This window comes from Grus americana, chromosome 1, assembly GCF_028858705.1.
Source record: "Grus americana isolate bGruAme1 chromosome 1, bGruAme1.mat, whole genome shotgun sequence".
Classification (NCBI taxonomy): domain Eukaryota; kingdom Metazoa; phylum Chordata; class Aves; order Gruiformes; family Gruidae; genus Grus; species Grus americana.
The window spans coordinates 65,551,290-65,575,799 of record NC_072852.1 but is presented as its reverse complement, the minus strand read 5'-3'; the positions used below and the strand labels follow the sequence as shown (position 1 = coordinate 65,575,799).

The window sequence follows — 24,510 nt, the reverse complement described above, 5'->3', positions numbered from 1 at the left end:
GGGAGGAGGGGTTATTTCCTCAGCCCCTTCCCTGGATAGAATTCCTTGTCAGATTACCAGGAAAGGATGGAAAATTGAGGGGAGAAGGGAGAAATGCCTGAAAATAAACTGCAGTGAAAGCCTGAAGGATGAGCAACTCATTGCAACGAAAAAATGTAATTAGAAACAAAGCTGTGTTTGTAGTGTTTCAATTCCCTTCATCAAATCCCCTACTTTAGAGGTATTTTGCCCCCAATGCATACACCTGCCTTTCCTCCCCATCACCTCTGCATCACATAGCTTGATTCATCCTGATATGTGATATCAATCAAATATCACAGCAATTTTTAGCACTAGGGAGCAAATGCACTTAAGAGGCAATAGCTTAGTCAGTCAGACATAGTACCGGTTTTCTGGTGTCTTCCTCTAATTTCCTCATTTCTCACAACCTCACTGTAACTGCAGTGGCAAAGAGCTCCTTCTTTCAGGGCATCTGAAACAGATGCACAGTAAAACTAAAAAAAAAATCAAAAAATAAAAAAATTTAAATGACACCATGTATCTCAATGTCAGACAAAGGAAAATGTGCTACTGCATCCTGTCCTACAGAGCTGAGGGAGCTTGCTGATGCCAATGACGGAAAGAAAGGGAGAGGGAAAGAGAGAAAGTAAAGTCTGAGATGCAGCAGCTCCAAAGAGCTTATTTGCCTGCACCACTTGAAAAAGAGATAAGCAGGACAGAAGGAAGGCAAGAAGCAGTGGTAAGTGATTCCCTAAACCCAGAATCTTTTGTGAAGGTACTGGGTAAGAGTGTCATAGATTATACTAGGATACTTGTATCATTAATGACTTCCAAGAATAACCAAAGTTCATCTCAAGCATACCAAAAATTAGGCAGAAGCCAACAGGGCACTTTGGGATGGTTATGGAAGCAAAGCTGTAAAGGGCAGATCTCAGTAAGAGGCAAATTCTTACCTAAGACTGTCTTCCTGCCTTATCCTGACAGAGAAATGATAACGCAGCTCTCCTTTTCACCAAAGGCCAGTCCAAAGCTTACCCATTAAGTACGACTCAGAAAAGAGCCTACCTAGCGATTAAGCGATAACTCCAGGAGATAGTTGCCCCTTGCAGAGCGATTACCCTTCTGAACCATGAGATTCTTTTTCCTCCTTCCAAAAGCTAATCAGGCATGATTCTCTTTCATTCCCTCAATCCCTTTGCCACAATTTAATTCCTTTTATAGTGTTCTAGTGAAAAGGTATCACCCGAGAGGCAAGAATCATTAAACCTTATTCATCATTAATTCAGTGAACAAGATGGCAAGCCAAGCTTCCTGGGAGTGGCATCAGCACCTCTGCTGGCCAGTGAGCTTGGACCCAGAGCTCATACTTAAGCTTCGGCTTTTTGATAATCTGTATTACCCTCCGCAGTGGCTCATACTCTAGCTGTAGCCTGAGCCACCCGGGGCAATCCCCAGGGAGGGGAGTTCAGGCACACAAGGAGAAGGGCTCACTTCAGCTGTGCCTCCGCCAACAGCGCAGGCACGACCTCCTGGAGCCACTTGGCTCAATGGACACATGACTGCTACTGGAGGTAGTATATACAGCCTGTGAGTCACAGTGAGAGGGGCTCAGTATATTCACAAAGCCTTTTGAAAAAAAGAAAAATAGAAGTGACAACTTGTATACAAATGAACTGAAACTAAAGCTGGCGTTCTCCATTGATCCCAAGTCTCTCTTCCACAGCTATCAGAACGTGTCTATCACAATTGGAAGCAGGCAGAAATAATGCTTCTTTTCGCCTGCTGAATGCCTACTATTGAGGTGGGGCTTTTACCTTGTTGCTTGTTTCCCGTTATAGGGGAATCATTCCTTCCAAACACCCAAAGGCTAAGACCACAGGTATCATCCGTTAAAGGTAGTGAAGCATATTTCACTACAGAAGGATGTCAGCACTGAAGGCACGATGCAGAATCACTGCTACCCCTCTACGCCTCATCCTTCATGAGAACCAGAAGGGAGAGCACTGCAACATGGCAGAGGGGGAGAGGAAAGGGCCTAAAAAACCTTACAGTGCTGCTCCTCGCACCTTGCCTCATCCTCCCCACTCCTCTGGCCTGCAGACTTCTTCCTCTCTCCCCACCTCCATGGGCCTGTAGCTTTGCCTCTTCAAAAGCTGGCTTGCAAACGGAAAGAAAGAAATCACTTAGGAAAGGTTTTGCTAGTTATCAAAAATGACTATTTATTCAGGATGTGGCAGTAGTTAATAGGAAGATGCTATTCCACACAGGCAGAGCAACCACACAGCTCTGGTCTAAACCAACTTATTTTAGTGCTAAGAACAGATAACAGTAATATCTTAGTGAGGAATTACCCTCTAAATGGTTCTTCTCCCTGGTGGCCTCAGGCTAAGGCTTTGAATTGTCTTGAACGAAGATGTCTCTGGTTGATCCCTGCTTAATTCCCACTGTAGGGAAGTTCAGGTCAGCTCAGTGCTGCACATCTGTTTATGTTAAATGGACAGATTTTGGTAGCAGTAAATTGTGCCATAAATAGCTCCACAGAGGTGGGAAGCCTCATTTGGTCTTCAAAGTAACCAACCTCCTACAGTAAATTTAAAAACTTCAGCGCTCCAAACCATGAAGGACACCTGCATGTCATTAAGTACTTAATGCTGAGCATACAGCTTTCTGGGTCACCATCTGTTCAGCAAGAGCACCAGCTCCTGGCTGCTGTTCCCCAATTCAGTCTGCTCCAGGGTTTGAACTCTCAGCCTTGGCAGCTCACAATTGCCCAAAAGGTAGCATGGATGGATCTTCTGTGTCAGCAATACAAATCAAAAAACAGTGTTCCAAGAGAGAACAATTCAACCAGGTAGAGTTCAGTAAAGTCTATTTAAGGATTAGGAGCTAATCAGAATAGCTCATCATGTATATGCCTCTGTTGTATCTGCTGCTGCCCTTCTAATCTCATCAAGATGCCCGCTTACCTGCAATTATCTGGCTCTGGTGATATTTATTGTCTGTGTTTTTTAAACAAAGTTCTCTCTTGTACTACAAGGTTTGCTATCTAGGCAACTTCTCACAGAAGAAAGTTCAAAATTAACATGCCCTCGCCTAAACAAGAAAACCGTGTCAAAACCACTTTTTCTAGCAATAGGAGGAGCTACCTGCATAAAGCTAGAGAAGAAATATCTCATCAGCTCTAGAAATCCAGAACAACTTTCCCTCTGCATCATGGGAGCCAGGTTGGCCTGATGCTGGCAGTTCTATCCAAAGTTCTCGGCCTAGAGCTTCAGCCTTTTGAAGTTGGATCACCAGATGGTCCCACTACATCAACATCATCATTAAATTAGGCAACATTAATCACAGAGATAAAACAAAAGGGAATGGGTCCTAACGGACACTGGGGAAGCATGACCTTTGCATAAAACAAAGCAGGAGAAAGAAAGAACAGAGGCTGCTCTAAGGTCTGGGGAACTGATGCAGGCTACAACCACTTGCCACATCACAGGCTTACAACTTCTGCTTTTTGACCTCTGTCCTCCCCACCCAAGTTGTATTACACATGAAAACTCAATTTAAGGAAATTTACTTTGTGGAATAGTTCCATATTCTCAGAGAGAGGAACAAACAAGTTTTTCCCATTTGGGAAAATTCTATTTGGGATTTGATCTTTCAGAATCTTCTTAAATAAAGCCAGCAATTTATTGTAACTATAGCTAGTGCTCAAATTGAACTAGAGCTTACAGCTGCTAAGCACCTTCATTTTTCTCAATGAGATAAAAATCAGCATTTCTCTTCATTCTGGAAACGGAACTAGCTTATCCTCATGACTAAAAAAGCATAAAATAAAGGTCCCTCAATCCCATGAGCAAAGGAAGCCAATAAACCTGACACCCTCTTCTTCTCTAATGCCTCTGTTTCCTCAGTCTTGCAAAATCCAGACGACCTCCTTATCCCTGCATAGCTTGCACGTCCCCCAACTAAAAGTGAGCAAAAAATAGCACACAATAGTGCTGATACTCTTCTTTGAACTGGTAACACCCCAGTTTGATAAAGTTTATTTCACCCTTAAGAGATTTGTTTACATTAAAAAATTGACACAATGTACCTATCTCACAAATGCATATTTTTCTTCATTCAGATTTACTTTTCCAAGAGGCTTTATACAGGCAAGACCTAAAGACAGTGAGACAATGCTTGGATGGAGACCTTTTGTGCTTATAGGATCAGGGTTTCAGGCATAAGGGCTGTGGCCTGTCTGCTCTCAAGAAAATCACTCTTGGTTGGAAAGGAAAGCACACAGTTAGCCACCATTCCACTAAGGCAAGGTAAGCAGGAGGAAAAAAAAAACGAAAAAAACAACCAAACCAAAAAAACCCCAACCATCAAAAAACCTATGCACACTTAGAAAGGAAGAAGTAAACAACTCTATACTTTGATGGTAAATGCCATCCCAGCATGGCCCTTTTAGTTTCTATAATGCAAGTTTCTCTGTTCACTCTGTTTTCCACATGATGTTTGGCTCTATTCTACTAGGTTTACAGCAGCTGAGTTACAATTTGATACGATAAAGGGCAACACAAGAGGTGTGACTCGCAACATGTTACAACCTTTGTAGAAAGCAAATTGGCACCTAAATTACAGTATTTGTGTATTACAGTTAAAAAGAGAACTCCGTTACTTGTTAAAGCAGGACACATTTGCTATCTTTTAAAACACAGACCTCTGCTTTGCTGACCTGCCCACATTTCACCTCGGAGCAGCTGAGAAAAACACTTCTGCCAAGACAAAATGGATGTCCTTATGCAAAAGCCCCAAGTTAGTTCCTTGTACCAATCTTCTGGAATCAACGACACCACGTTTGCCGTCTACGCTTCATAAGATGAGGGATCCACTGCCTTCTATGAAAGCTTGTGAGACATTACCATCCTGCCTCCCACCATCAACACTGTAAAACAGTAAATTAGTTTGTAATTGAATTTTTCTTATCAAGGCTTTCCCCAGTAAGTTATAGAGGCCTTCAGTACTTGTTATTTTTCCTTCCCTAAAAGATATTTATAATGTGGTTATCTGTTCTTCTTGAGTCTGTCAGGCAGACTAAGCTCTTTAAGTCGCAGAGCAAACTTTCTCCTGCCAGTAGTTTGTTGGAGAGTTTTTCCTTTCCTTTCTTTTTTGCACCTTTTGAAAATGTTGACACCAACACAGGACATCTTATCCTTGTATCTCTCTCATCAGCACCATCGTCCTAGTCTGGCTCTCTCACATGTATGCCCAAGAATTTTTTTTTAGACATTTCTCTACAGCACTGCATTCAGAGCTCACCTGCCAATGCCTACACCGTATGACCCCTAAAACCCTTTTTAATCAAGGCGTTCCAAATATTTCCCACTATATAAGTTTCATCCATACATATGGAGCTAGAAAAGACTAAAACATGCTGTGCTAAGACACCTGCATCTTTATTTTCAGCCCTGAAAACACGACAGGGAAAATGTCACGCATCCCTAAGACACAGACATAGACACGGGAAGGAACAGGTGGAAAGAGGCTCCCTGCCTTTTCTGGCACCCTTCCTCATTTCAAGAAAGGTAGAAAGAGGTCCTCAGCAGCCTCAGGCTGTCAGTAATGACGCCAATGCACGTTTAGTAATGAGTTTTGCAATTTTTAGCATTTTCCTTAAAGACTGAAGTCTAATTCTTCATTAATTTTTAAAAGGAAAAAAAGAATGTATTTTCAGTCTTTAGCTTTAAAGAAAATACTTAAAAGCGTGACCAACGGGTTACGTTAAAGTAATAAAAACCTATGTAGAAGGCCAGAACAAAGAACCCCACCGTTGTTTTGGATTTTCTTCATTTAGTGATTTTTAGGCCAATATCCTGACAGGAAAGGGGGAGGAGTGGGGCTGTCAGTACTGTATTCAATGAGTATAATTACACTGAATTAGTGCTAAGGGGTTTAGAGGGAGAAAAAAAAATACTATTCCACAGAGTTAACATAAAGTGGGCTTTCATGTACATACAAACCCACAAGGAGCAAGCTACTGCCTGCTGAGACCTATTTGAGAGCCAAGGGATTGATCGGACTCAGCCAGCCCTTGCTTAAGAAAAAAGCTGCAGTTGTGAATTACTGTAAAGCAGTATTCACATGATTGATGGGTTTACCCCCACCACCACATTTGTTTCAAAGATCTATTTTGTCTTCTGTGGCAACGGTGTGAATTAACCCCTCTCACAACGGCTGGCTGGATTTTGCAAGACCAGTCCAAGCTCTAGGAGCTTGATGAAGCTTTTATCTTACGCAGCCGTGTGACCAGGAAAATGGGAAAGAGATGCTATCTAACACCGAGGCTTCTGAGGAGCACCATAACGCCAACCTCCTCAAAGAATCCATAGACTTTCTGCCATCAGACCAACCAGCTCCTCACCTGCCTGGAGAATCATCTTTGAAGGAGCTCTGCCTCTTAGCTCCCTTGCACTCTGATACTCCACCCACCTGTCCCTACATCCAAGGGAGTATAACGTATATTTATTTCATCTCTTGCCTTTTTAACCCAATTTGCTGTCAGCAATAGATTTTTTTTCTCCCCCCCCCCCCCGGAGAGCAAGAGAAAGTCTGAACTCTATATGTAGTAAAGAATCCAGAGACTCCACGTAGATTTGTGATGGGATTTCTCCTCAAGCCTCATGTGTTGTAAATTAAAAGTAGTGAGAATGGGCAAGGGAATGAGGGAGAACTAGAAATGGGCCCAGATCATGACCAGCTTTTAAAAAGCTCCTGAAATCTTTTGAAATGACAGTATGACACAGAAAGCCAGATTTCCATGGAAGCCCGATCACACGCCTGCTTAGGAAGAGGCCCACAGCATCTCAGGAACAGCTTATTCAGCCAGGAATAAATCTGTTTGTGTCAACTGCAAACTGCCCTGTGCTATTCCTAGTTCCCAGGAAGGTACTACATACATGAATAAGATTTCTTTTTCCTTTATGAGGTAAATGCATTGCTTAAAGGGGTGGGAAAAAGCTCCAGACAAATAACAGAGCATTAAATACTATTAGCTACACCAAGCTGGCTGCAGGCAAGTGAAATGCAACCTTCCCACACAACTCCACAGATGCGTTCCACCCTGTGTCTGCACCATTTCATTTCTCTCGCCCTGGACTTCCATACTGCGTGTCTTACCCTACGGCACCTCTTCTGTATTCACAGTCCTGTTCTAGCCACAAGAGAAAAAAAAAAAAAAAAAAGGTGCATTGCCATCTGTGTCACTGTACTCCCTACCAACACACTGCCAGCATTCCTCAATCGCTACCTACGGCATCCTCTGCTGCCCACAGCGTGAGAGCCCTTCATCCCAGCCCCACCGCTCCACCTGCCATCCCAGACCTGGCCCTGGGAAAAGGGCGCAAGAGCACGGCTGCTCAGCTGGTTTTACAGCGAACGTTAGACAGGGGGAGCAAGCTTCTCAGTGTGTCCTGCCTTGGTTTGTCACAGCACATCATCCAAGTTCTCTGTCCTCAGGTTTAGAGCACCCTGTGTTCCTCTTTGGTCCTTTCTTGGACACCATCTTCATCTGCCTTGATAGTTAATGGCAGATGTTGCAGGAATCACAAATGTCGAACCCAAATGCCGTGAGAGGTCTCTGCCTAAAAAACCCAGCCTCCAAAGGGGCAGATGCTGAAGTAGCACCAAATGGGGTCAAACACATTCCAGCCACTACACTCGATCCTCACTTGGAGATACAAATTCTCAGGCCAAATTGTGTCATGACTGAAAGCATCCAGAGGCTAGGTTAGTCCCTGTCCATCAAAGTTTTTAGTGACCCATACAAACCACAACTAGAGCTCAGCTGTGCTGGAGTGACTGGGTTCGCAGATGAACACTCAGCATCCTCAGCAGTGTACAAAAACTGCTGTCAGACCTTCTCCTGCTATCCTACAACCATGTTTCCAAATTTTATGTGTGCGCATTTTATTAACCCCAAAGGGACAGCATGTTTCATTTCTCTGTGAAAAACTCTCTCAATTGCAGAGAAACTGTCCAATTTGTCAGGATCATTTCGACTTTTACTATGCTTGTGACTTCTATTGCTGTGATATGCAAGTTCTACACAGGTGCTTTCTGCTCCACCATGCAAACAGGGAAGGAGCAGAACGGGGTCAATGGCAGGCTACGCTAGGACCTCACAGAGCTGCCTGCAGCCTGCAAACCACCCGTATGGAAGAGCACGCCATAAGACAATGCCATGAATCCTGCATGAGCCGAGGTGGGAGGAACACAAGAGCAGTGGACTAATGCAACACTGCTGTATTAACAGAGCTGTCAAATCCCACAGACCCACTATCCAAAGCTGGAGGCTCACTCCAGTCCCAGGAGGCCAGCGGTCTTTGTTTCTACCTGTTGTATGACAAAAACGTTTCTGATGAGTACGCTAACTCTGTGGTTCAGTCTAGCGGCAATAGCAGCTGGATGTGAAACACAAACACAGGTGTGCTATTACCAAAGGTCACATTATTTCAATTCCAAAACCTATGCGCAGTGATGTACCATTAAAACCAGACGCGTTTTTCTTCTTGTTCCACCTAAACAATGATTTACTTTAAACAAAAGCTACTTGTCCTCACCCCTTCATGTGCCACGCCCAGAGGCGTTGTAGGCAAGTGATCTAAAAGCGTTGTCATTAGAAGCAGGAGGTTAACTGCAGCCTCGGTTGGCTTCTGTTACTGCTGATGCTGCCTGTGTCATGCAAAAGCTACAAGGCATTTAGCGGCTCGCATGATGACACCGAGCACTAAGCCCTTATGCCCATTCGCAGCACCCTACATAAAAGCCACCTGAGCTCATCAAGAATAGGAACGAGCTCTTTTTTAAGTCCAGCCCAATCCAGTTAACAGGCTTATATTGAAATGCTGAGAGACAGGGCTTACAAGTGGCAACGCACCTAACTTGCATGCACTAGTTTGCTAAAAACTAAGTAAGGACATGTCTGCACCGCCTAGCTGAGGTTTGTAACCGCTACTGTCCTCTCCATATGTTCCTTTACAGATGCTTTTCTTCAAAGATATGAATTTAAGAAAGGGCTCAAGTGACCTTTGTGATTAGTAATCATTATTATAAATCTTGTTCCACTAGCACAAAAAAAAAAAATCCTGTTAAATACAGAAGACCATTTCAGCCTTCCTGATCAATTAGTCTTCCCTTCCTGTTCTTGGCATATGTCTGCGTAAGTTGATTTGCTTCTGCTAAAGAGATGCCAGCATGCATCAAAATAGAAAAAAGGATGCACAGAGGCTTTGAAATTGTTTGTTGTGACATCACTTAGTGATAAAACACTGCTGTCCCATCTCCCTCACTCCATCTGTGCACAGAGATGCAACCTGGGGAAGGGTTTGCTCCTGACCTTCAGCTGAGGAGCAAGCACATAAGTGGATGCCCCAACTCTGTCCTCACCACCATCACCAAGCATGGGGGATAGCTTCCAAATGATGGATGCAACAAAAGATTCCTCCCATTCAAAAAATGAAGATCTGCTTTGGAATTCATGACTTAAAAGGTAATAACCTTAAAGTACCTGTAACCTCAATTTGCTAAGTCTTGATTTTCCATAATAGAAATTGGAGGGGAGCATGAGTTTTGCCCAGAATATGAATAATTCTAGGAGTTAAATGAAAGACATTTTAGAAGCGTTTACTATGAGAATTTAATATTAAAAACATTCCCTGTGAGATGCAGGGAGACTAAGTCAGCATCAGATTAATTGAACACAGCCAGACTTAAGGGAAAATGGGTAGTTTTCACAGGATATTCCAACTCTGACAACATACTTGTTTTCAAATAGTTGTCCATTTACCACAGCTGGAAAGCATCAGGGCATCAAATTAGATGTACATGAGTGCAATCAGCTTGCATTTCTGATATCGCAAACAGCTTCCTGGAGCACAGTTTGCTCAAGTGTTAATCAAAATAAAAGGCGGTAACACAAAAGGTGATAATGACAAATTATACAGCCAATCTAAATCACAATGAGCCTACATACAAGTATACATTTATTTTTACGTATATATTTAATTACTTTGGTGGACTTTAGTTTAAATGCTTACAGGGGATTCTTCTAAAAGAAGATGTACAATCTTGCGCCATACTTGCACACAAACCAAGTAAGAAAGAGGAAGAAGTCAGAAGAACAAATCTGACTTTTCTGGAGGTACTTTAGGGGAGTGTTTCTGACTACAAGTTCTGAGCTACAGTCTTGAGGATGATAAAATACAAGCCTCCAATTCAGACCAGAGATGATAGATGTAGAATACTCGGTGATCAAATGACGACAACATTACCATTTTCTAGAAATGTGAAAATGCAGTATTTTTTCTAAATGATTTCTCGTCAGTGTAACCAATTCACATGGTGGCAGCTGGTTTGAAGCTTGCAGAAGGAAAGGCTACAATGAGTTAGTCCCAAAAAATGGAAAAGAATTGGTTCAGAAATTAGACAGGGCTATGTTTCTAGACTAATTTCCAAAGGGAAAATTGCCACAGATCAGATACATTTCCATAGGATGCAAACATAGAATTCTCTCACAATCTTTTGAAATCTTCACCCCAAAGTTACCGCATGATTGGGAGGTCATTACCAGTCCTAAGAGAACCAGTGAGTCACTTCTTTCTGTTCCCTGCGAGCCTTTCTTTAAATAAAGCATGCAAGGAACGAGCACAGATATTCTGACAGGATGCCAAAGTGCAATCACTGATGATACTCCTGGCCAGAAAGAAAGAAAGAAAGAAAGAAAGAAAGAAAGAAAGAAATCAAAACCTTCTTAAATATAGTTTAAGAATTTATTCATTCACAGAGTATCCTTAAGAGAAAGAAAATGGAAATCCAGCCCAAGTGAAGCTAATAGGAGAGAACAACTTTGGCAGGTGAGACGCAAAATGGAGATTAAGAAGTCCAAGAGCAAGGTTGAGGAATGAGGCTAATACATAGTGACAAGCAATAAGGCATTCCTTAAGCACACAGGAAACTGGAACTCCAGAAGAGCCGGTGGGTCCTGCAGACTCTACCGCAGTCTGCCCTGACACAGAGAAGTCAATGAGGGCAGAGGAGATTGCACAGAAGTTAAATGGCTCCTCTGCTTCAATTTTCACTTCAAAGCAGGGAAGAGAGATGCATGCCCTAGGGTTATACAAGTAAAGAACGTGAGGCAGAAATGCCAGACAGAGTTAGGGGAAATAAAGTAAATAAATAAAAAAAAACCAAACAACTCAAGAAATTCGATTGCACTAAACTGCATTTCCAGAGCTGAGAAAAATCAGTTAAAGGCAAGTGTAAACCAGCTAGCCTGAAATAGAAGCGCCACAAACTAGAAAAGTCTAAAAAAGCACATTTTTCACAATGATAAATCATGCCTCACTAATCTACAAGAAGCCTTTATAAACTTATCCTGGCTATTTTTCACTAGATGTAAATTGTTTGGATTTTCAAAGACTTTGAAAAAAGCTATTAGGAGAGCTCAGTAATCTTGGGATAAGAGGTAAGGTCCTGTCACTCTTTAAATATTAGTCAAGGAACTGAGAATCCCAGGCTAAGAACAATAATCAGTTCTTCGTACGAAGGAGGAGCGGGGTTGTAGCACCCAAAGTTCAACCTAGGACCAGTGCTGTCGAGTGCATTTATGAAGTATCTGAAAAAGAATGAAAAACAAGGTAACAAAATGTGCTGCCCATATAAAATGGTATTAGTTAACAGAATGGAGGTCCTTGTCCTCACAACTACTCAGACAACTGGACAACACAAATATCAGATAAAATTCATCACAGACACATTGAAGTCTAATGGAACCAATATGTATATATATGCGCTTACATACCACTGATTACTGAATTAACTTCTAGACATCAAAAAAGTTCTGGAAACAAAAGATGTCATATCGCTGTGCTTAGCAGACGAGTCATTTCAGACTAGACAAAAGTTTAAAATAGTGCTTCTAATATTTTAAACTGTAATATGAACAAAAGTTTGACTACGGAGATTATAATGGAACTGTGGAATGCCAGGTTAAATTTCAACTAAATGCGCTCGCTAAAATAGGGGCAAGAATTGTGAGCATGCTTAGAAACAAAGAAGCTGAAACATTTTGCAGATTTAGAACTTGGCGTGGGGCTGTAAAAGGCCACTGAAAATGAAAAACATGAGAGAATGTGTAATATTTATGAAGGGTGACCTACTACACTATTTAAATAGAAGAGAGGTTAAAGCAAAGAGAAGTTGGTAGTTATGAAAATAAGGATATTAGAGACACAGGAATTCAGAAGTAAGATTAAGGAAACCTCAGCTATTCAGAGTTATGGAAATACACCTTCAAAACCAACACAGCTTGGGTGTGGTTTATCTGGGGAAAAATCCATTTCAGATCCATGCACATTTAAAGCTAAGGAAGATGAAAGCTACTTGCAAAGAGTTTTAAGCAGTCCACATAACCCTGGTTTTACAGAACTTGACCCATGCCCTTCCATCTACTTCCATACCTTGTACAATTGCACTGCTACTCACAGGGCATGATCCATGTCTTAGAAAAATACAGACCTATTTCATAGCCCGATACAGCTTCTGCTATAGAAGCAGTAGCGGCCTTCAATGGTTTAGCTTTGCAAGGCAGCAAAACTGGGACTGGAGAGTAATTTGAGCAAGGAAACTGGAGAAGTAGGCAAGGCTGCACAATGCAGGCAGCTCACCTGTGATCATCTTGGAAGTTCTGCTACTCCAAAAACTTTTTAGGCTTAGTATACTTTTTTAAACCTGGACAAACAAAAGACAGATGTAAATGAGATAAAAAAAAAAATCCTTTCATTTCACACAAAACACACACTGCATCAGGCAGTGAAAACTATATTTATTCTGGGCTAAGGGTCTACTTAACACTGAACAAAGGCTAAAATGTCTTTTGCAATGGAAGCTGTGAGAGCAGGCCTGAATAGAAGGACTTGGAGATGTTGCTTCATGAGAAGCTCAACATGACCCCAGCAATGTGCATTTGCGGCCCACAAAGCCAACTGTGTTCTGGGCTGCATCAAAAGAACCACGACCAGCAGGTCGAGGGGGAGGATTGTCCCCTCTACTCCGCTCTCGTGAGACCCCACCTGGAGTACTGCGTGAGCTCTGGGGGCCCCAGTACAAGAAGGACATGGAGCTGTTGGAGAGAGTACAGAGGAGGGCCACAAAGCTGATCAGAGGGCTGGAGCACCTCTCCTATGAGGACAGGCTGAGAGAGCTGGGGTTGTTCAGCCTGAAGAAGAGAGAAGGTCTCCAGGGAGACCTAAGTGCAGCCTTCCAGTACCTAAAGGGGGCCTACAGGAAAGCAGGAGAGGGACAGTTTACAAGGGTATGGAGTGACAGGACAAGGGGCAATGGCTTTAAGCTATAGAAGGCTAGACTTAGATTAGATATTAGGAAGAAATTCTTCACTGTGAGGGTGGTGAGCCACTGGAACAGGTTGCCCAGAGAAGTTGTGGATGTCCCCTCCCTGGAAGTGTTCAAGGCCAGGTTGGATGGGGCTTTGGGCAACCTGGTCTAGTGGAGGGTGTCCCTGCCCATGACAGGGGGGTTGGAACTAGATGATCTTTGAGGTCCCTTCCAACCCAGGCCATTCTATGACTGTATGGGAAGGAAAGAAAGAAAAACATTTAAAATAGTTGCAAACACGATGTCCTGTGGAACAATTGAAAAGAACATGCTCAAGTCTTTTGGGAAAAAATGGAATCAAAATTCCATTCTTATTAAATTCTATAATTATTGCAGCAATTATTGTAAACAAAAACTATAAATTATAAAACTGTTTACAATTATTTTGTAAAGAAATAGTTTTGTAATACAAATAATTTTGTAATAATTTACAATTATTGCAATTGTTTACAAATGTTTACAATTATTAAAATTATATGTACAATTAGTACTGTACATATAAGTTATATTCTAATTTTCAAAGGTATGCTTTGAAAAAAAATTTAAACTGATCAGGAAACATAAATTTGAGAAAATGGTGCTCATTCCCCATGCCTATATACTATACCACTCTTTTCGTGAGACATCACGATCATCAAAATGCCATAATGAACAGCATCAGCTGGACTTCACAAGGAACTTACTGTAGCCAATGTATCCATCTCCTATGTAAGCTCAAATTCTTGTTTCCATTCCCTCAACACCCATTAAGTGCTTCAAGTGTACAGATACACACTAGACTTTCACTGACCTGGAAAAGAAATCTTGGATTCAGTAACTCAAGAATTTCCATTTCAATAGGCCTGATGTGAAATATTTCAACCTCAATTTTTCTTGACTTAGACACATAATTTACACATCATAGACTTCTCCTGCTTTGAGTTTTTTGTTTGTTTCAGAATTTCCTATTTAAATAACACAAGAAATTCCCACCTACAATTACTTGAGAAATCTCGGTTGGTAAAATCCCAACTAGAATTAGAGCCTTATTGCACATACTGAAAGTGTCAACAGAGAAAGATGTGAACTTGTCATTTATAGTACGTGTTGTGCAATTGGAAAGTCTAAAGTTAGGTAACACATTTTTGCTACACATTCCTACAGTTTGGAAAGTTTCTCTGTACAGACACTCACTTTTGAAGTACGTGTGTACAGCACAATGTTGGGGCAAATTGTCCACACATCTCATTTTTTTTCCTATATAAAAAGCGCAGAGTTTCTATATCCACTCTTCCTGTAGTTGTGGTTAGCAAAAGAAAGAAGGATTCTTATTTAAAGGACTAATTCCTTGTAGATATAGTCATAAATAATTCAAACTATAGTACATAGCAATTAAATGAACAAAGTACATGCTGCAATATGCTGCCCTTGGTTTTTAGTCCTTGCCTTGTACAGCAGTATTCGAACTCCAGCCATTCTCAAGGGCTCTCACCCTTTGTGAGAATTAGCACAGATTTGCTGTACTTGGGCACAGAGAAGCAGCCAGAGAAAGGCCAGGACCATGGTTTACATTACGCTACCAAATAAAAGGTGTTTGTAAATATTATCTCAGTTGCAAAATACTAAAAGGATCTATAAATGTTTTTGAAAGCAGCCTCAAATTATAGATCAAAATTATGAGTAAAAGCAGGGAGTTCACCCGCTTTTCCTCCCATTCCTATTCCTTTTTCAACTTCAGATTTTTTTCATTGTGAAAACATGACCAATTTTACAGTAAGTCAGGGGCAGGGAGAGAAAATGTTCCCCACTTTCCTACAGTCCTGATTCCAGACATCTTTACATTTCAGATGTTAAGCCCAGAAGTTTTCTCCCTTCAGAGGTAACACCGAGGGCTCATCCCAGCAGGAAGACGGCAGCCTCTGCCTCTCATCAGGATAAAGTCAGGACCTTCACAGCACCAGACGGTCATACAGGGACAGGTTTTGGCGAGGGGTTATGCCTGGTCCGTACCATGTCTTGGAAAGGTAGTCATTAACATGGACGGACAGAAAAAGTTTACATCAGAAAGTGGAGGTGAAAACCAGCTCTCCAATAATTTGAATTTTACCAAAAAACGCAGGAGCAGCTCATGCTTAGACAGACATCCAGAAAAACATCAAGTGAAGCTGCCAAAGGCCCCACAGTAAATGTAGTGCTCTAAAACTTACCACAAGAGATTTCATCCCCACCCGCTCATAAAGGGCACGCACCTGAACGCCTATTGTACCATCGGAGAGATTTATTTCAGCTAAATGTGTTTAAACTTACAAATTAAGGTGCTGATCAAGCAAAGGTTTCATATATACTTTTATATTTACGTTGTCTAAGTAAATTCCACTGTTCTCAGTGAGGTAACTCATAGCCCATAAAGCTGTTCCAATGCACAAGATGTGCAAAGACTAAAGCTCAAATTACAAGCGACAGAGAAGAGACTGACACCTCTTAAAACACATACACCTGTAATCCCAACGGCTGCTCAATATTAATGAGTCCAAGACGCAAACTAAACTGCACTTCCCATTTAAAGACAGGTTCCTGAGCTAAGAAACACGAAGGCCGTGGAGCTTGCCTTTTCTTCTTTATCGCCCCATAAACATTGTTCCCACACTATTTTGCAAGTGCAGGGAAACTCCTGAGAACTAGATTCAATGTAGATATCCCTGTTTAGGCAGCCCATAATCCCCGCAGCTCTTTTTATAAATCCTCTGCTGGTGGATGATCTATTTATGATTAGTAATAGAAAGGAAACGAGAGCAGCCTTTAGGCTCCTCTGGACTCTGTAAGCCTTTGGTCAAACTGGCCAGAAGATCACCATACCGTAACTGGCTCCCCTATGGCTTTCTGTTGGGTTTTTTCCCCCCCCTGCTGCATAAATATGCCTAGAAGAAGAGGAGGCCTGCAGCACCGGAGCAAGTATGCTAATGCCATATCATACTAACTGCCATGCCAACGGCAATCACACACGCCTGCTCACACGCTTCTGCCAAATAATCACTTAAGCAAACATCAACTACAGAGATTAGCAAAAGCATCTGACAACACACAAATCAGAGAAGAAACATGGGCTGAAGGGACAGCTTAGGAAAGTGAGGATTTAATAAGTGAAATGACACGAAGTTCCGGAATCAAAGCTTGCAGTGTTTTTGGAAGATTGCTGAAAATCCTTTCCATTGGCCTTAGAGGGAAAGCTAGTAGATTTTTTTTCCATCCCTCGGTCCCTACTGCATATCAGCTGCACCCAGGCAGGCTTCTAATAAAAGCAAGTGACTCGCGCAAACAAAAACATCTTTGTGACCTCTGGGAAGGCAGCGATCCAAGCAAACAACCAGGCAGTCAGGTGGCGCAAGCTATCGGGAAGCAATCAGAGCATCTCAGGGGCCTTTCGTCAGCACCGGAAGGAAAGCTAGGCTACTACCATAGAGGACCAGGTTTCCAGGAGAAAGCACCCTAGGTAGAACAAGTAGTTCAAACTATTTCTGTTTAAAATAGTGGGGAGGCTACTTTTGACCATGTAATTTTTATAGTTCAAACTAAAGTGTTTTCCTACCAGAATTAAGGCAGAGTATCCGAACAATCTCTTGATTTATCTCTAATTTACTAAGAGGTGCTTCACTCCAAAGGCACTTTTAATGAAAGTAATGGGATTCTGCTGCAAGAAGAGTCACAATCATTTACCAGCACTACAACTCATTTGTGTCTTATTTTGAAGAAATTGTCACCAAAACAAAGGGGTGGGCACCCTTTCTTAGGCTGAATTCTATAGTTCTTATTCTGATGAAGCTCTTGCTGAAGCATCAACGTTGCCTGAAAAATGGTTGGAGGATGTGTGCCTGGTTTAGTATTAATCTCTGCTTGACAGGAAGAATATGATTCTTAGTGAGCTGAAAAAGATCTCAATATGGAAATGGAAGAAGTTCAATTGTCCATAAGCAAACTGTGACCTTGTAGTGCCATAACACTGTAGAGACAGCACCATATTAGAGGTGCCATCTTTCTACCAAGGCTATTTCTAAGTTTCCTCCTATATCGCTGTCAGATGGTAGACCTTTCTTAAGAGATCCATCCATTACAGTCTAACAAAGTCCCTAGAAGAGCATCACAGAAATATTAAAATGGGCATTTTGAGCCAATGTCGCTCTTCCCACTGTTGCTTGCATGCTGTAAACCTGTAAAAAAAAGACAAAACACCTGTAAAACAGTTATTTTTAAATACAAAGTTTTTGATATGAGAACTACCTACACACAGTACGAAGCACAGTTTGGATGCTTCTGTCACAGAGACAAAGATGCTCCAGACTGTGAGCCTTCTGTTGCTGGCTACAGATGGGCGCATACATTTGCATTGCACTAGTAAGGCTCTTTTGCACTTTAAGATACATGATGTGTGAGAAGTATAGCTAAAAAAAAAAAAAAAAAAACCATAAATAAATCTGTTGTACTAGTGATCCAGTCGAAACAAGGAAGCCTTAAATGCAATAGTCAGATCATCTTTAGTCGGTTATGAAACTAATGCCATTGTTTGCATGGCTCTGAGAAACAAAACACAAGAACAAAACTGGTTTTGTGCCTGATATCCAATGGAGCTGAATTTGAGAAGCCAGTTCAGTCATTTTTGTTTCTTGCAATCAGACAGGGACATTCTGACTTGCACAGATATTTATATATTTACTGCTTGTGTCAATATACAGGGAATTCCTCCTGTCTTTTATACCCGTAGAGCACAATTATCTGTTTTTCACCTTTCTAATCCTTAGGGACAGCCTAAGGCAACAGGCAGATGCAGGTAGCAAAGTCAGCAGTGAAGACAACAGCAGAGTGGTCTATCTTCCTTAATGAGTTCAGAAGATCAAGATCAACTTTGCACTCAAGTCTGAGAAACAGGCTACCTCAACCTCATTGCCAGCATCCCTAGTGCTGTGCCCATCTCCACTGCCAGCTGGACCAGCCCGGCTAAGACAGCGGGGCATCAGCCCAGGTGCTTAGAGAGAGGCTTCCTGAAGGAAAGAAGAGCCCATCCAGCCTCCTCTTCCCCCCCCCACAGTCATTCTGTCTAGTTTTTGTCCTGGGAGAAGAACTCGTACAGATAGTGAGCTGCTCCAAAAATATCGTTTGAAGACAGCAAAAATTCAATTTCATTTACGCTGTTAGCTAGCTGTGGACCAGTGCCAAAATAAGCATTTGGCCTGAGATAATAGAGAATTTCTTCTCTTTCTCTTCCCTCCCCACAGGCACTTGATGATGGCATCATCTACAACTAAATAGGGGATGTTTACAAAGTCCAAGCTACACTGGAACTCTGCAGAAATTAACGAGGAAGGAAGATTTTTATAACGCTCTCATGAAACCTTTAGTGAGCTCTGAAATAGTGCTGGCAGGCCTCAGAAGAGAAAGGTCCATTTTAAAACTGAACTTTGTAGCTTACTAAACGGCAGTGGACTGGAGCCCCAAGCACTAGCTATTTTCAGAGACTATTTTTATCAGAAAATTCTCAACTCCTGTAATGCTCTTCTGCTCTGAAAGTCTTTACCCCTCTGTTGCAGCTGCCATGCAATCAAATGGCACTTGCCAAGCAACATGCTCCTAGGGCCCAAATTAACACATTAATACATTTTTCTTAATTTTTCTTAATGAAACTGGATTTTGCCTCCGACTCTACTCCTCCCCTCCAGAGGTGATCCACATTGAAACCAGAATCTGCTATTCTGAGAAGGCAAGGAAGGGCAAAGGTTTTCTGGAGCGGAGAGACGGAGGGGGTAGAAATCACCTGGCTGCACCAGTAATATATCTAGCTTTTTATTATATTCACATTCCCCCTTCTCATCTCCCATGAAACTGCCTACAGCTGTGTTCTCTCAACCTTTGGTCTGAAAGACATTAAAAAGCTAGACGACTACAGATTTTAAAAGTCACTCCCACATATGTAAGCAAGCAAGGAAATGAGAAAAGTTTAAAAAAAAAATCATCATAATGCCACTGCAGGAGGTAGAGCCAGATATTTTAAATGGTTCAGTGATTCTATTCCTTGGAATAAAATAAGCTGAGACATATGGGCCAAGAGAGTGTCTAGTTTGGTAAAGTTCCTTTCTACGAGGATAAGGTAAGCCATTGCTGAAAAGTTGACAAACTGAACTACTTTAATACCACTATGTCAACCACCACCTGCAACAGGGCCTTTTAAGTGTTAAAGCTCCTTACTTTTCACTAGTGAAAAGACTGTGGGAGCCTGAAGAGGGTCTGAAAAGTATTCATGAACTTGGCATCACAAAATCAGTTCTTCTGGCAACTCACAGCAAACAAAATTTTAAGCTGCAAATTTCATACTGACTGCCAATTCTTATTTCATGGGTTGGATCAAGCTCATGTTAAAGGTAGTGGGATTAAAGAGCTTCCCCAGCTGATGACCGCCTCTGATACGAGATCAACGGTTTGCAAAGCATATTTAAATTAAAAAAATCAAATATACTGGTCTTTATTTAGTGTCTATTTCTGCCAGCACAAATAACAGGTATCAGTCCCTTGGAAGTTAATAACACAAAGAAGATATGCCGTTTCTCATCTTGTTTAGTTGCTGTTGTGTCAGGCCACAGGGACACGGCCACACCATTTCTTACGCAGCTACAGTGCTCTGTGGGTTATTGTAGTAAAACACAAACATCCACATGACAGAAGACACTGCTCGCTCCTTTAATTTCATTTTTCCACAGTGCTTCTGCTGAAGAAAGTTGATGTGAGACAACTGACTCAAATTTCCCCCAGCTCTCCTCAAATGCACATTGAATGCTTGACAATGCCCACTTTTCTATTTTCCTCTCGCGGCTCCATCGGAGAGGACCCTCTATGCATTCAGAGCAGCACAATGGAGAATGATTTCCAAAGCATTAACTTGGAGCCATTGAGACTTGGATGTTTTCAAAATGACTCTATTGTGCTCAAAGGATTCTAGACTACCCCAGCTACTCTAGAAGAGAGTCTTTTTCCCTTTCTCAAGACGTCCATCCCTCGAGCCATCCCTGGAGTGCATTGTTGGGGCTGATTCCTTAGTGCAGCGAGCTCCATCAGTCAAAGCTTAACAGATACAAATAATATCAGGATATGGATATAAATTAGTGCGACAGACCCTAAATAGTTTTGACAGGTTTAGTAAGTATATATAGCGACACAGAATGCTATTCCTGCTGTCAGACATCAATATGTAGACAGAAGATTGGGGGCACCATGGAAACTCAGCAACATAAGAGTGGTATTGATTGGATAGAAAATGAGGCTGCAACTTAAGCTTAAGGCTGCCAGAGATGCCAAGAATGGAGAATGACCTCCAGCAGTGAATTTTCAGCATAAGCTCCCTGTGAACAAGCCAGTCCAAGAAGGATAAATCAGGGACAAGCTCACCAGGGATATGGGTCGACCGAATGCAGGCTACCCTAAGCAGATGAGAATCACTCTGTGTGTCCGCGCGTTACAGTGACCTAGTTCGTTCAAAGACAGCATTTTGAATGGTTTATTATAGAGGCTTGAAACAAAGAGATTTCCTCAATTAAAGTCCTGAAATGAATCCTCTAAATGAAAATGCTTTTGATACACTGATCAGCAAGAGGTTGTAAATATTGAACCAAAGCGTACTTTGTTAAAGACCAGTTCCCACAGAAAAACCCCACGGTTGGGAGTGTAGGTAATGAGGGGGCCTGAACAGAGCAGGAAGCTTTGTGAGCAATGCCAGCTCCATCCCTAATGCCCTAGTGTTACACTAAAACACTTGTTACACTATAACACTAGATAAATCATGTCTTCCCTGCTGTAAAACCACACTAAAATAGAGTATGAGTTAAATGAGTTCATTTTCAGAGCTCCTGTAAAAATTATTTTTAATTGCTTTCTGAGGACCTAGGAACAATCGTTCCCAGAACGATGGGGAAGAAACACAGGACATGTCAGGAAGTACTTGCTGGAGCCGCGACGGCTGGAAGTCAGCTAAGTAATAATATTCACATTAGCGACAGAAAGATGAATCTACACAAACCATCCATCAGTACATCTGTGTCAGGAATAAGATAAGGCTCCAAAGTGTCCTCAGTGTCAGTAGGGGCGTAGAGGAATACAGACATATGGTATTGGGACAGCAGCACTATGTTTTGTAATACTATAGTAAAACCAACCTTCTGCTGGCAAGGATGTATCACCCACAGACTGCATCTCAAATAACTGGTGATAGACATCTGGATAATTGCAAAAAGTCTGTTTTCCTTAAGCCATTTCTACACTATGAACAAAAACTTACCATTTGTAAAAGAAAGGTTTGCTGCTAGCTTCTTTTTTTCCCACCCAAGAGCTTGCTCTGGATCACGCTAAAGTCAGTAAGTTTCTCTCCTTCAATTTCATCCAAAGCTTCATAAGTAATAAGTCACCACAGAGTTTAGCTTCGCCTCGACACAGGAGTATATTAAACCCCTGCTTTGCTTCTCTTTAGGAAGAGTCACTAAATTATGCAGCAGGTTTTTTTGTTGCCGCTTTTTTTTTGGTTCGTCCTCTCCAATGAGGTACTCTCTCCATTAAGTTCCAAATTTTCATTACTACAGCAAATTAACAAATTTTGTCACAAATATGCAGGTTTCTTTTTCCCTTCAGACCATTTCTCTTGATCAAAAGTTCAGACTTTTTTTTATTCTTATTTGTTTGGAGGGAGGAAACAGAAATACACAGAAAAAAACCCATAAATTGTGCTGTGTAAATCAGCTCAAGCGTATCGTCCAGAAAAAGCAAAAGGCAAGTATTTCTTTACAAAAACTCTTCCCATATCTTTCTCTTCTCTCTCTTTCTCTCCATCCCTTCCCTCCTTTACCCTAATACAAGCGATTACGCACTCAGTCTATTTTTTGTCCAAAAAGTTAAACCTTGCTAAAAGCTCAAAAAAAAAAAAAAACCCTCAAGACTCAAATGGAAAACAAGAAAAGGGCAGAGAGTTCAAGAGTTGATAAGCCACAGGTAAAGAGTTCTCCCACTGTAATACAAGTCATTTAGAGCAAACAGGATCTAGTTAAAACACCTACCACTATCGGTAGCTGCAGGATTATCCCGCAGAGAAAGACTTAATACATATCACAAACATTTGCACAACGCTGCGAAGAACCAACTGGTCTCTAGGGTTTACATCCTAGAATCCAGCTTCAGAGCGTGTCACTAAACTAACGCACAGTAGACATTCACCGCCAAGGCAAATCACTTGCAGTGTGGAAGAGAGAGGTGCGCGACGGCCAACTGGAACACATAAAAGGAGCAGATGAGCTCCCGAAGAATGAAAAGTACCTTTCCCCTACAAAAAAACTCTACTTTTAAAAGGGAAAGGATGAAGGAGGGTAAGGAGTTACAAGCATCAGTGTTGGAGACCATAACACATTTGCAGAATAATGTGTATGTTCAACAGGAGGAAACTGGTTTTGCCGTTGTTAACTCAGATTCGCTCCCAACCCATCCTTCCAGGGAAAGCGTAAGACAGAAACTAACAACGGCAGTTTTAAATAGATCTATCAGCACTTGCTAGGCTCAGTTGTTCCACCAGAAGTAAACTAGGGATAAGGCGGCAAAGTCCCAGGAAAAATATCAGTTCAAGTGCTCGCTCCGAGGGTACAATTTAACCTCGTTATCCCGAGTCTCAGCCGGGACGTTCCTGGCACAGGGTAACCGGGACCCGCAGGGGGTTTGCCGCTCTGGGGTCACTCCGCTGCCCTTTTGTCCTCTCGAAAGGGACCAGCCCGAGCACTCCTGCCTCCCTTCCCCACTGGGTCACGTCCCTCACCGCCACCTCGGTCCTTCTCACCCTGCCTTGGCTTTTTAACGCTCCCATTTACCGACCCACCGCCGCCACCCCGAGCGGGGCGGCCGTCAGGCGGCCAGAGGCAGCGGCGCTCCCCACCACGGCAAAGCGCGGCGGGGACCGCGGCGCCCCGGCACCCCGTTCCTGCTCCCGGGCACCCCCAGACCTCGCCCCCCGCCTGCACCCCGAGCAGGTGCCTCCGCGGCCGCAGGTGCTCCCCACCGCCCCGCTGGGTCCGGGATCCCACCCAGCCCCACGGCTCCTCTGCCCGGCACCCACCGGGCGGTGAGAAGAGGCGAGGTGGGGCCGGGGGTGCGGAGCCCCGCTCGGGGCACGTCCCCCGGAGCCGGGGCAGGACGGGGAGAGGGAAGCGCTTCCCACCCTCCCCTTCGGGGAGCGAGCGCGGGAGGCACCATCCCTCGGGTGGCCCCCAGGAGCCCCCGCCGCCGCCCCCTCGGACTTACTTCGGGCGGCGAAAGGCTCTTCTCCCGCAGCTGAGAGGGGCGAGCCGCGGGCGTCCCCGGTGAGCAGCGGCTGCTGCTGCTGCTGCTACCGCCGCAGCGCGTCCCTTCGCTTCCCCACGGACAGGCTCGCCGGCCGCCGCCTCACGCCCCGCTCCTCCCGCGCCCCGTCTCTCTCTCCCGCCGGAGATTTCTCGCCGAGATTTTTATACTGGAGGCAGGGAACCTGATCCGCGCTTTGACTCAGCTGCGCCCGGGCTGCGGCGAGGCGGCGAGAGGAGGGAGGCAGGCGGGCGCCGGGGCAGAGCGAACGGCCGCGCTGCCCCCTCATGTGATGCGGTGGGGGCGCGCCCGCCGGGCGGGTCACCCGCGGGGCAGCCTCGCCCCCGCCGCCGGGGGGGGCGGAGGGGTGGGGAGGGGGCGGGACGGGGGCGCTCCGCCGGCGGACGGGGCTAGGTGGCTGCTCGCCGTGCGCCCGCCGCCGAGGGAGAGCCCGGCGGGGCTGGCCCGCGGGCCGGTAACGGGCTTTTAAGCTCAAGCAACTTTCCCTCCTCACCCTCACGGCAGCCCCGGCCGCTGCGGTGGGGAGTCGAGAGCGGGTGGGGCACCTCACGGTACCCCCGGCCGGTGCGGGAGCTCGCCGGGGCTTCAGCTACCTTTCCAGCCACGAGCATCTACAGCTTTTACCTCGTAGCCTTTGGCCGTCGGGGTATGGGGAGCTTTAACGTCAGTGTCGCTGAGTTCCAGCTTGCCACTTAGACCGTGGCAGTGTTGGACTGGAAATACTGC

General features: G+C 43.6%; 1 protein-coding gene across 1 annotated transcript in view; it reads right to left on the bottom strand.

The window, feature by feature from the left end:
- PTN (pleiotrophin) overlaps positions 1-24,073 on the bottom strand; it is an 82,623-nt gene extending 58,550 nt beyond the window's left edge. The window contains exon 1 of the mRNA XM_054848971.1: positions 23,725-24,073. The gene's annotated coding sequence lies outside the window, so the exon portion shown is untranslated. The remainder of the gene's footprint in view (positions 1-23,724) is intronic.
- Between the last annotated feature and the right edge of the window lie 437 nt (positions 24,074-24,510).